This window comes from Ovis canadensis, chromosome 2, assembly GCF_042477335.2.
Source record: "Ovis canadensis isolate MfBH-ARS-UI-01 breed Bighorn chromosome 2, ARS-UI_OviCan_v2, whole genome shotgun sequence".
Classification (NCBI taxonomy): domain Eukaryota; kingdom Metazoa; phylum Chordata; class Mammalia; order Artiodactyla; family Bovidae; genus Ovis; species Ovis canadensis.
In genome coordinates this window covers 248264070-248276380 of record NC_091246.1, presented here as the reverse complement: position 1 = coordinate 248276380, position 12311 = coordinate 248264070, and the positions used below count along the sequence as shown (strand labels likewise).

Sequence of the window (12311 nt, the reverse complement as noted above, 5' to 3'; positions counted from 1 at the left end):
AGAAAGAACCCCTCCTTGAACAAACAGGAGGCGCACCGGGACCTCTGTGCAGGGGTCCAGGGAAGTGGGTCAGAGGGAAGCGCTTCCTGCCGCCTGACTGGCTGGGCTTGGGGATGAAGCAACCTTAGGGTCAGCAAAGGCAGCTTCCACTCTGGGCAGATGCCGAAGGGTCCGACTGGCTGGACACTCCTGACTCAAGGTTGACTCAAGAAGCTGTTGATACATTTACCTTGAACCTTTGAAGAAAAGAAAGTTGACTGGACTATTTCACGGTTTGGGGATTCTCTGGCGGCTCAGATGGTAAAGAGTCCGCCTGCAGTGCAGGAGATGCAGGTTTGATCCCTGGGTCGGGAGATCCCCTGAAGGAGGAAACGGCTCCCCACTCCAGTGTTCTTCCATTCTCCAGCATACCTGGAGAATTCCATGGACAGAGGAGCCTGGTGGGCTACCGTCCACTGGGTTCCAAACAGTCGGACAGGACTGAGCGGCTAACACACACACACACACACACACACACACACACTTCATGGTTTTAAATTGGAAACGGAGTAGCAGTGAAGATTCTCTCCTTGACCAAACTCTGCTCAGGCTCCCCGGGACTTTTCAATTAGGCTTCAGCTTTTGGATTTTCATGTTCATCTCTGCTGTCTGGTTCTAGAAAGAATCCTGCTAGGTTGGTTTAGTTAGAATCCCTCACCCTCTGTGTCCCATCTGCCTCCATATCTAATTGGATTTCTCATTCTCCACCACCCCCAGGTGATAATTTGTCACCCTGACTGGACTTCAGCAAGAATCCTGTTGGATCAGTTTAGCCGGAACCCCCATCCTCCTTACTCCTGATGTTTCCTCTTAGTAATTCTCCATCCACTCACACCCACCCTACCCCTTGGTGATAACTCCCCTCTTGCTCATTGTAAGGTGAGAGCAGAGAAAAAGAGAGTGAGCCGGACAGTCAGGTAAGAAAAGGAAATTTACTAGAGGGAAAACAGAGGGTAACTGGCTCTTAAGGAGAACCAGCGTTCTCCCTTTCTGACGGAGTCCTTCCTACACCCCACCAGTGAACAATTCTCTGAAGCGATGGTCACATAGCTGGAGGTCTGGAGTCTGGTGGTCTTGCAGCTTTGAGAAGATAGGCGCCAGTGAGATAACAGGATGCCATTTGGGCAATTTGGTGAGTCTCACAGATCACTGTGATTTATTCTTTGTTTTTCGAGGTTGACATAACAAGCTGTCTTATCAATGAGACCCCATGTGGGCCCTACGGTTTTCAGAGTTGCATCCAGTCTCTCTCCTGCAGCAAAAACCCACTGCAAAGACTTCCCTGGCAGTTCAGTGGTTAAGAATCTGCCTGTCAATGCCAGAGACACTGGTTCTATCCCTGTTCCAAGGAGATTCCACATGCCTTGGGGCAACTGAGCCCGTGCACCACAACCACTGAAGCCTGAGCTCTAGAGCCTGGACTCCGGGCTCCACGACAGGAAAACCCACCACAGTAAGAAGCCCACACACTGCGACTAAAGAGTAGCCTCAATCACCGCAACTAGAGAAAACCCACACATAGCAATGAAGACCTAATGCAGCCAAAAAACAAACAGAAAACCATCCATTGCAGTGGCCCCTACACTTACCAGGATGCCCACCACCACCACAAATGAAGTCTCTCACCATCTCTCACACGTGCCATAAACAATTTCCCAGTAGCTTTCAGGACCCATGAGGAAATACGGAAAACAGTCCACAAGCAAAAGTTTGCGGGGAACACCTGGATGGTTGAAGAAGCAACAGTGGAGGCAAGGCTGGATCGGGTTCAAGTTCTAGGTCTGCCTCATCCTGGCTGTGTGACCTAGAACAACTCAGAGCCTCAGGTGCTTCCCCTATAACATTAGAAGACGGGATGGACCGCCCAGCTCTGACTTTCTGTAGGTACTTAGTAAGCGCTCATTGAATAAATGGAAAGAAAAGAAAAACAACCTTCAAGTATTGAAGCTTCACTGTACACAGTTTTAGACACATAAGCAGACAAATAAACACCTACCAACTAACTGACAGATGCTGATGCTGAAGCTGAAGCTGAAACTGCAATATTTTGGCCCCCTGATGGGAAGAACTGACTTATTTGAAAAGACCCTGATGTTGGGAAAGACTGAAGGCAGGAGGAGAAGGGGATGACAGAGGATGAGATGGTTGGATGAAATTACCTACTTGAAGGACATGAGTTTGAGTAAGCTCCGGGAGTTGATGATCCACAGGGAAGCCTGGTGTGCTACAATCTGTGGGGTCACAAAGAGTCAGACATGACTGAGCAACTGAACTGAACTGAACTGACAGATATAACCATCTAAGAAAAAAATAAAAACAGATTGAGAAGTGGGACCTGTGACCTAGCAGAGAAGATCTATAGGAGAAGGGATTTGGTTAGACCTAGAAGGAGTCAAGGCATAGAACTAAACTTTTCGATAAATACATTCTCATTTGTAAGAAAATCTCACAACACTTAGCAATAAGGATCATATATCCATATGACATTGTGTGTGAAAATATAGCATAGTCTTCTCTAGGAAGGAGGGAGAAGGCAATCTATGATTTGGCTGAGACCAGATCTACCATCCTTTGTGCCCTGGACTCAAATCTTCAAAGGGTCTTATAGACCAGGAGGCAAATCTACTTTATTTCAGGATTTCCTTTCTCCTTGGCTTTGATCTGTTTCTTCAAAGCACTCGTTATCTGATATCCACTGATTATTTGACTTAGTTTTTCATTTGTCTGTTTCTCTTCCCTAAAATGTAAACTCCACAAGGCAAGGATCCGGGTCTATTTTGGTCCCTTCTATAAAACTAGACAGTGTGTTAAAAAGCAAAAGACATCACGTTTCCAACAAAGGTCCATATAGTCAAGGCTATGGTCTTTCCAGTAGTCAAACACAGATGTGAGAACTGGACAATAAAGAAGGCAGAGCACAGAAGAATGGATGCTTTTGAGCTGTGGTGCTGGAGAAGATGCTTGACAGTCTCTTGGACAGCAAGGAGATCAAAACAGTCAATCAAAAAGGAAATCAACACTGAATACTCTTTAGAAGAACTGATGCTGAGAAGGGGATGACAGAGGATGAGACGGTTGGATGGCATCACTGACTCAATGGACATGAGTTTGAATAAATTCCGGGAGTTGGTGAGAAACAGACAGGCCTGGTGTGCTACAGACCATGGGGTTGCAAAGAGTCGGACAGGACTGAGAGACTGAACTGATGCTGAAGCTGAAGCTCCAATACTTTGGCCACCTGATTCAAAGAACTGACTCATTGGAAAAGACCCTGATGCTGGGAAAGATTGAGGGCAGGAGGAGAAGGAGATGACAGAGGATGAGACAGTTGGATGGCGTCACTGATTCAATGAACAGGAACTTGGACACACCTTGGGAGATGGTGAGGGAGGGGAGCTTGGTGTGTCTCAGTCCACGGGGTCACAAAGAGTCGGACATGACCTGGCGACTGAACAACAACATCCTCTGTGCCTGGAATGGTGTTTAGCTGTGCTGGGTCTTCGCTGCTGCCTGACTTTTTCTCTAGTTGTGGCGAGTGGGGGCTGCTCTCCAGTTGTGCTGTCCAGGCTTCTCATTGCAGCCACTTCTCTTGTTGTGGACCATGGGCTCGTGGGCTCGTGGGCTTCAGTAGGAGTGTGGCTCCTGGGCTCAGCAGTTGTGGCTCAGGGGCTTAGCTGCATGTGAGATCCTCCCGGATCAGGGATTGAAACCACATCTCCTGCATTAGCCGGCAGATTCTTTACCGTGGAGCTACCATGGGAAGCCCTGGTGTAGAGAGTTTTTAAAGCCCTTATTGAATGTGTTAGAATACTGTTTCTGTTTTCTGTTTTGTGTTTTTGACCATAAGACATTTGTGGAATCTTAGCTGTCCAGCCAGGGATGGAACTCACATACGGCACTGGGAGGCAAAGTCTGAACCACCGGACTGACAGGGAAGTCTCTCAGTGAATGTTTATCAAGATCCTAATTCCTATCGGGCCCCGTTCCAGATGCTGGGGTTATAGCAGTGAGCAAAACAAAACCTTCGCCCTCAGGCTGCTTACATCCTCATATCCTCTCATAAGAAAAGAGACATGATCCAGGTTCTTATTCTGCTGAGCCCAATGCAGCTCACAATCCTCTAGAGTGCAGCATTCCAGGCTGCCGCTGTCAACTGGAGTTGGCTGAAATAAACCCTATTTGCCGTGCATGAATAGGTGAGTCAATAAAGGCAGGAATCCCAATCATGTGCTGTGCAGTCAGAAGCTCTGGCTGGCCCAGGACTCGGAGTATCTTCCTATTGGTCCCAGTGTCTCCCATTTTCCTTTCCCCAGCTGCTGACCTATCCCGGGGAGTGGAGGGCAAGGAGGCTCACCTAGGTGCAGATCAGATGGAAAGGCCCTAAAGATGACCAGGTTGTGTTGAAGCTGGGAGTGGAGTCTGTTGTAAGCAATGGGCACAGGCTCTGGGATGGGCGGTTCACAGTTCAAATCTCTACTTCTCTATTCATTCGTGTGATCCCGGGCAAATCACTGCACCATTCCGAGTCTTAGTTACCTCACTTGTTAAATGGGATAATTGGCTTTGAAGGGTTCCCTGGTGGCTCAGCTGGTAGAGAATCCGCCTGCAATGCAGGAGACCTGGGTTCGATCCCTGGGTTGGCAAGGTCTCCTAGAGAAGGGAAAGTCTACCCACTCCAGTATTCTGGCCTGGAGAATTCCATGGACTGTATAGTGCGTGGGATTGCAAAGAGTCGGACGCAACTGAGTAACTTTCGCTTTCACCTTGAAGGGTTAACATGCAGATTAGGTAAATAGGGATCGGCTGTTCTAGGCACATAGTAGTTGCTCAGCAAACGTTTGATGAGTGAATGACTGCCTGAGTGAGTCAATGCCTTCGTGTTCCAGCAGGGAAAGCGGACCACCAGCCCCGTTCCCCAACTCCTTTTCCCAGACCCCAGGTCAGGTTCTAAATTCCCATAACTTTTGGGCTGCTGAACAATAGGAAGAGCACTGGGTTTGGGGTCACAACCTTTGGGTTCAAGCCCTGTCCCACGACTAGTAGCTGAGTGATTTGGGGTAAGTCAGTTTGCCCAAGTCGGCTAAACCTTAGTTCCTTCCTTATAGAATGGAAATGCTGTAACTGCTAATATTATTAAGAAAATTGAGACATTATTAAGTATTCTGTACCTCCTAGGCTCCGAGCCCTTTATTTTATTATTATTATTAATATTTTTGGTCACGCCTCACAGCATACCCCGACCAGGTATCAAACCCAAGGACCTTACATTGGAAGGGCCAAGTCTTAACCACTGGGCTGTCAGGGAAGTCCCACTCTGAGCCCTTTAAACACACCACGTCCCTTACCCCTCATACCCCCCAGTGAGATAGAGATAATCATCTCCATTTTACCAAGGATACCTGACTCAAAGACATTAAGTAACCTGCCCAGGTGTGTGCATTGCCTGAGTAACAGGGCTGAGATTCAAAACCAGGCCATTGAGCTCCAGAGCCTTGCTCTGAACATTATGTTGACCCAGTGGGGTGGGGTGAAACTCGCGGAACACTTGTGAAAGTAAGTGAAAGGGTTTCTGTAAATGCAAGCTGTGCTGTATGCAAAGGTGCAGAAACCTTTTTATAGCTGTAGCTCCCTCGGAGCGCTTTTTCATGATCTGCATTATATAGTGTACACAGTTGCTCTTGTTTCTGACTCCTGCCGTCAAAACTCCCTAAAGGCAAGAACCATGTCTTATTCATCTCTGCACCCACACAACATTCAGTCCAGTTCTAAAAACTGAACTGGAGCTCAGGAATAAACATAGAGGGTGTGGGTGCCTTGTATAAGCTGAGGCACTCAGGTAATGATATTTGCTCATTAAAATGTAATGAAAACAAGAACATCTTTCAAAACACATTAAAAAAAAAAACCTCAGTGTTCCTGATACACTTCGAAATCACGCTTTCTATTCTAGGCTTTAAAACTCCACCTAGCCTTTTCTTTCTGAAAGTTTGCAGATATGGTCTCAAAAGAAGGGGAATAAAGAGAAGCAGAGGGAATCAGGGACAAATTTCTCAGGGAAGGAAGAGGGTCTTCCATTCACAAGTAGCAGAAATCTGACTGGGGGAAGTTATTTGAAAGCAGAATCCTCTCAGGCCCAGAGGTTCTGTGGAAACCCGTCTTTTCAAAGTTAGCTTGTGTGTGACCTGACCCAGAAACTCTGGGGAAGTTCGAGAGAGATTTGATATTATGAGGCAGCTGCCCAGGAAGTTAGGTTTGAGGCAGGAGGCAGATGGGCCCCCCAGGACAAAGCAATTGGAGATTTATTCTCTATTGACAGAAACTCCAAGACAAGAATAGCAGGGCAATTAAGGGAGGAGGCTGAAGCCTGCACATACCACACATTTCTCATTCCAAAGGCTAGAGACCCCCCAACCAAGTGCTCGCAGAAAAGGCTCCTTGGAAGTCAAAGAGGAGTCATGTCAAAGGATGTTCTACCCATAGGCCTTTGCGATAGAATCCATCTTGGCTAAGAGAGATGTGTGTACACAGGAAAGGATGCTGAGATGCACCAAATTTGGACTGTGAACCAGGCAAATCATAATGATTGGCCAAAGGAAACCTGGAAGAAATGCCCCATCAAAGTAATTCAAACTGCCATGAGGGCATGACTCAGCAACTCAGGGACTCTCTCCCAAGCCTGCCCGTGTGTCTATCCACACATACTGCGCTCTTTGTCCTCCTGATAAATACTTTACTTACTTCACTACTTTCCATCTTTGTGGACGTTCTCTGCAAAGCCAAAGGGCCAGGCCTTTGTCACTGACCACTGGTCTCAGGGCCAGGATCTGGTGCTTCCACTGCCGTGACCCAGCCTCCATCTCTGGTTGGGAACCCAAGCCACCCGAGATCATGTCCACAAGCTTCCCTCAGTCTGAGGTTCTTCTTATAGAAGCCTGGAAAACCTAAATCGTTCCCCATGGAGCAAGAAGAGAAATTCTTCAGCATGTTTGTGTTAGTGGGTTTGTCAGTCCTTTTCCACAGTGAGTAGCTAACTTCCCTAACAAGTCGACAAGGACCAAAATAGGATTCATTTGACTAGAGCTAAATGCAACTGGAAGAGCTCATTCTCCTACTCATGCACAGTCATCTAAACCTTTAGCCAGTGGTAAATATAAGCTCTGAATTATAACCACTAACACTTCACATTCTTCTGAGCTGTTGAAACAGCCAAGTGAGCATAAGAAGTACAATGGCTAAAAACAACAGTTTTGGAATCAAACAGGCCAGGTTTGACTCTCAGTTCAGTTCAGTTCAGTTGCTCAGTGGTGAAATGAGCACAATCGTTCAGTAGTTTGAACATTCTTTGGCACTGCCCTCCTTTGGGATTGGAATGAAAACTGACCTTTTCCAGTCCTGCGGACACTGCTGAGTTTTCCAGATTTGCAACACTTTCACAGCATCATCTTCTAGGATTTGAAATAGCTCAGTTGGAATTCCATCACCTCCACTAGCTTTATTATTATTATTTTTTCCTCCACTAGCTTTATTCGTTGACGCTTCCTAAGGTCCACTTGATATCACACTCCAGGGTGTCTGGCTCTAGGTGAGTGATCACACCATCATGATTATCTGGGTCGTGAAGATCTTCTGTGTATTCTTGCCACCTCTTCTTAATATCTTATGCTTCTGTTAGGTCCATACCATTTCTGTCCCTTATTATACCCATCTTTGCATGAAATGTTCCCTTGGTATCTCTCATTTTCTTGAAGAGATCTCTAGTCTTTCCCAATCGATTGTTTTCCTCTACTTCTTTGCACTGATCACTGAGGAAGGCTTTCCTATATCTCCTTGCTATTTTTTGAACTCTGCATTCAGATGGATACGTCTTTCCTTTTCTCCTTTGCCTTTTGCTTTTCTTCTTTTCTCAGATATTTGTAAGGCTTCCTCAGAAAACCATTTTGCCTTCCCGCATTTCTTTATCTTGGGGGTGGTTTTTATCACAGCCTTCTGTATAACGTCATGAACCTCTGCCTGTAGTTCTTCAGGCACTCTGTCTATCAGATCTAATCCCTTGGACTGATTCGACACTTCCACTCTTTAATCGTAAGGGATTTGATTTAGATTATACCTGAATGGTCTAGTGGTTTTCTCTGCTTTCTTCAATGTAAGTTTGAATTTGGCAATAAGGAGTTCATGATCTGAGCCACAGTCAGCTCCTGGTCTTGTTTTTGTTGACTGTATAGAATTTCTCCATCTTTGGCTGCAAAGAATATAATCAATCTGATTTCAGTGTTGCGCATCTGGTGATGTCCATGTGTAGAGTCTTCTCTTGTGTTGTTGGAAGAGGGTGTTTGCTATGACCAGTGCATTCTCTTGGCAAAACTCTGTTAGCCTTTGCCCTGCTTCATTTTGTCCTCCAAGGCCAAACTTGCTTGTTGTTACTCCAGGTATCTCTTGACTACCTACTTTTGCATTTCAGTCCTCTGTGATGAAAAGGACATCTTTTTTGGTGTTAGTTCTAGAAGGTCTTGTAAGTCTTCATAGAACCATTCAACTTCAGCTTCTCAGCCCCATCATTTTGTAGCTGTGATGCATAGGTAAATAGTTTCATCTGTTTAAAACTTAATACCGTCCAGTACAAACTAGGCATAATGAGTTCGAGATTCCCAGGGTTCTTGTCAGGATTAAATGAGAATGTGTACATGTACGTGGCTTCCCAAGTGGCCCTAGCAGAATCTGCCTGCCAATACAGAAGGCTTAAGAGTGCTGGTTCAACCCTGAGGTCAAGAAGATCCTTGGAGGTTGGCATGGTAACTCACTCTAGTTGTTACCAAGTCCAAGCTTGCTCTGCTTGCGGCAAAACAGACCAATGAATCTGAGAGATGAGGTGTTGAGGCAAGGAAAATGAATTTACTTGGAAACCCTGCTGACCAAGAAGATGGCAAGCTAGCACCTCAAAGCAACCATCTTCTCAGGGTCTGAATGCCAGGTTCTTTTATAGATCAGAGAGAAAGAAGCAATGAGGAACTAAAGTCAAAAGGCAGACTAGAGTGAGAGAGGCAGTGGGAAAGTAAAGTGAAAGGGTCTTCAGTCTTGCAAAACATCTGCAAGAGAATGGCCAGCCTCTAGAAGGCATATGTTAATCTCTTCTATTCACAGGTGGGCAGGGACAAACTATCGCTCCTTGAGCTGAACAAAGGCACTTTAGTTTACAGTCAGGCAGAGGGGCAGGATCCTCTGAGGCAGGCTATTATGTATAATTAACCCACTCCAGTAATCTTATCTGGAGAATCCCCATGGATAGAGGGCCTGGCGGGCTGCAGTGCATGGGGTCGCAAAGAATTGGACATGACAGAGTGACTAAGCACATAATAACAAAAGGAAGAAAAAGCAAGTCAAACAAACATGGAGTCAAAATCGGCTTCTTCCCTGCACGCAGTATTCTTGCCTGAAGAATCCCATGGACAGAGCAGCCTGCTGGGCATGAAATCGCAGAGACTGACATGACTGAAGAGACTTTAGTCCACACACAGGCAACTATTTATACAATATTTACATTGCATTTACAATGATTTGCATAATATTTACAATGTATTAGGTGTTGTAATCATGATGGTGTGATCACTCACCTAGAGCCAGACATCCTGGAATGTGAAGTTAAGTGGGCCTTAGAAAGCATCACTACGCACAAAGCTAGTGGAGGTGATGGAATCCCAGTTGAGCTATTTCAAATCCTAAAAGATGATGCTGTGAAAGTGCTGCACTCAATATGTCAGCAAATTTGGAAAACTCAGCAGTGGCCACAGCACTGGAAAAGGTCCTTTTTCATTCCAATCCCAAAGAAAGGCAATGCCAAAGAATGCTCAAACTACCGCACAATTGCATTCATCTCACATGCTAGTAAAGTAATGCTCAAAATTCTCCAAGCCAGGCTTCAGCAATACGTGAGCCGTGAACTTCTAGATAATCAAGCTGGTTTTAGAAAAGGCAGAGGAACCAGAGATCAAATTGCTAACATCCACTGGATCATGGAAAAAGCAAGAGAGTTCCAGAAAAACATCTATTTCTGCTTTATTGACTATGCCAAAGCCTTTGACTATGTGGATCACAATAAACTGTGGAACATTCTGAAAGAGATGGGAATACCAGACCACCTGACCTGCCTCTTGAGAAACCTATATGCAGGTCAGGAAGCAACAGTTAGAACTGGACATGGAACAACAGACTGGTTCCAAATAGGAAAAGGAGTACGTCAAGGCTGCTTATTTAACTTCTATGCAGAGTACATCATGAGAAATGCTGGGCTGGAAGAAACATAAGCTGGACTCCAGATTGCCAGGAGAAATATCAATAACCTCAGATATGCAGATGACACCACCCTTATGACAGAAAGTGAAGAGGAGCTAAAGAGCCTCTTGATGAAAGTGAAAGAAGAGAGTGAAAAAGTTGGCTTAAAGTTCAACATTCAGAAAAGGAAGATCATGGCCTCTGGTCCCATCACTTCATGGGAAATAGATGGGGAAACAGTGGAAACAGTGTCAGACTTTATTTTTGGGGGCTCCAAAATCACTGCAGATGGTGACTGCAGCCATGAAATTAAAAGACGCTTACTCCTTGGAAGGAAAGTTATGAGCAACCTAGATAGCATATTGAAAAGCAGAGACATTACTTTGCCAACAAAGGTCCATCTAGTCAAGGCTATGGTTTTTTCAGTGGTCATGTATGGATGTGAGAGTTGGACTGTGAAGAAAGCTGAGCGCCAAAGAATTGACGCTTTTGAACTGTGGTGTTGGAGAAGACTCTTGAGAGTCCCTTAGATTGCAAGGAGATCTAAACAGTCCATTCTAAAAGAGATCAGTCCTGGGTGTTCATTGGAGGGACTGATGCTCAAGCTGAAACTCCAATACTTTTGCCACCTCATGCGAAGAATTGACTCATTGGAAAAAACCCTGATGCTGGGAGAGATTGGGGACAGGAGGAGAAGGGGACAACAGAGGATGAGATGGCTGGATGGCATCACCGACTCGATGGACATGAGTTTGAGTAAGTTCTGGGAGTTGGTGATGGACAGGGAGGCCTGGCGTGCTGCAGTCCAAGGGATCGCAAAGAGTTGGACACAATTGAATGACTGAACCGAACTGAACTGAACTGAGGTGTTATATAATCTAGAGATGATTTAAAGTATACAGGAAGATGTACCTAGGTTATAAGCAATACGACACCATTTTATACAGAGCAGTTGAGCATTCACAGGTTTTAGTGTCTGAGTGGGATCCTGGTTCCTATCACCTGCAGAGACTGAGGGATAACTATTTATATCCTTTGTGTGATTTCCTTCTCATGATGGTGAACTGGACTTAGTGACTATTAATAGCTTCCAACAAACAGAATATAGCAGAAGTAATGAGATATTAAGGATCCTAAATAGTCAAAACAATCTTGAAAACACAAAAACAAAGTTGGATGTCTTATTTTCTGATGTCAATACTTACTACGAAGCTACAGTAACCAAAACAATGGGAAAAGGGCATAAACATGGACGTACAGAACACTGGAGTAGAACAGAGAGTCTAGAAATAAAGCCTCAAATATACGGTCCCATGATTTTCAACAAGGGTACCAAGGCATTCAATGGGGAGACGTCAGCCTTTTCAAAACATGTGCAAGGAAAACTGAATATCCACATGTAAAAGAGTGAATTTGGACTCTCATTTTACGCCGTATTCAAAAAATAACCCCCAATACATCGAAGACCTAAACAAAAGAGGCAAAACTTTTAAGGAAACATGAAATAAGAGCTCCACCACGTTAGATCTGGCAAAAAAATATGTTGGATTATGACACCGATAACAAAAGAAAAACTAAGCAAGTTGGACTTTATGAAAACTAAAAACAGGTGAACCTCAAAGAGACAGGGTCAAAGTAAAGAGACAAAGTAGGTGATTAGAAAAGACATGGGAGACCCTTGTAAGTTAATGATCACTTAAGAAAACAGATTCGCTTAACCACAAAACCACACAGCAGAAGCCTGAGAAGTGCCCTCAAACTATAAAACAATGGTGGCTTCAGCGCCACATCCTGCCCAGTGAGCTCAGAAAGTTCATGATTCCCAGGACATGCTCTCTGCACACATGAAAAGCAATAACTAATGGAAAGGCGACACGCATTGATTTATTTTCTATTTGTCTGTGCTGGGCCTTCCTTGTTGCACCTGGGCTTTCTCTGGCTGCCGTGAGTGGGGGCTACTCTACACTGTGGTGTGGGCTTATCGCAGTGGTTTCTCTTGGGGTGCA

At 45.1% G+C, this 12311-nt stretch overlaps 1 protein-coding gene across 3 annotated transcripts in view; it reads left to right on the top strand.

Moving 5' to 3' along the window:
- LOC138434374 (protein SET-like) overlaps nucleotides 1-12311 on the top strand; it is a 35163-nt gene that overhangs the window by 15772 nt on the left and 7080 nt on the right. Inside the window, exons 2-3 of one of the 3 annotated variants that reach the window (XM_069578980.1) lie at nucleotides 757-956; nucleotides 1059-1171. The exons of the other annotated variants lie outside the window; for them this stretch is intronic. The gene's annotated coding sequence lies outside the window, so the exon portion shown is untranslated. The remainder of the gene's footprint in view (nucleotides 1-756; nucleotides 957-1058; nucleotides 1172-12311) is intronic. 3 annotated transcript variants of the gene reach the window in all.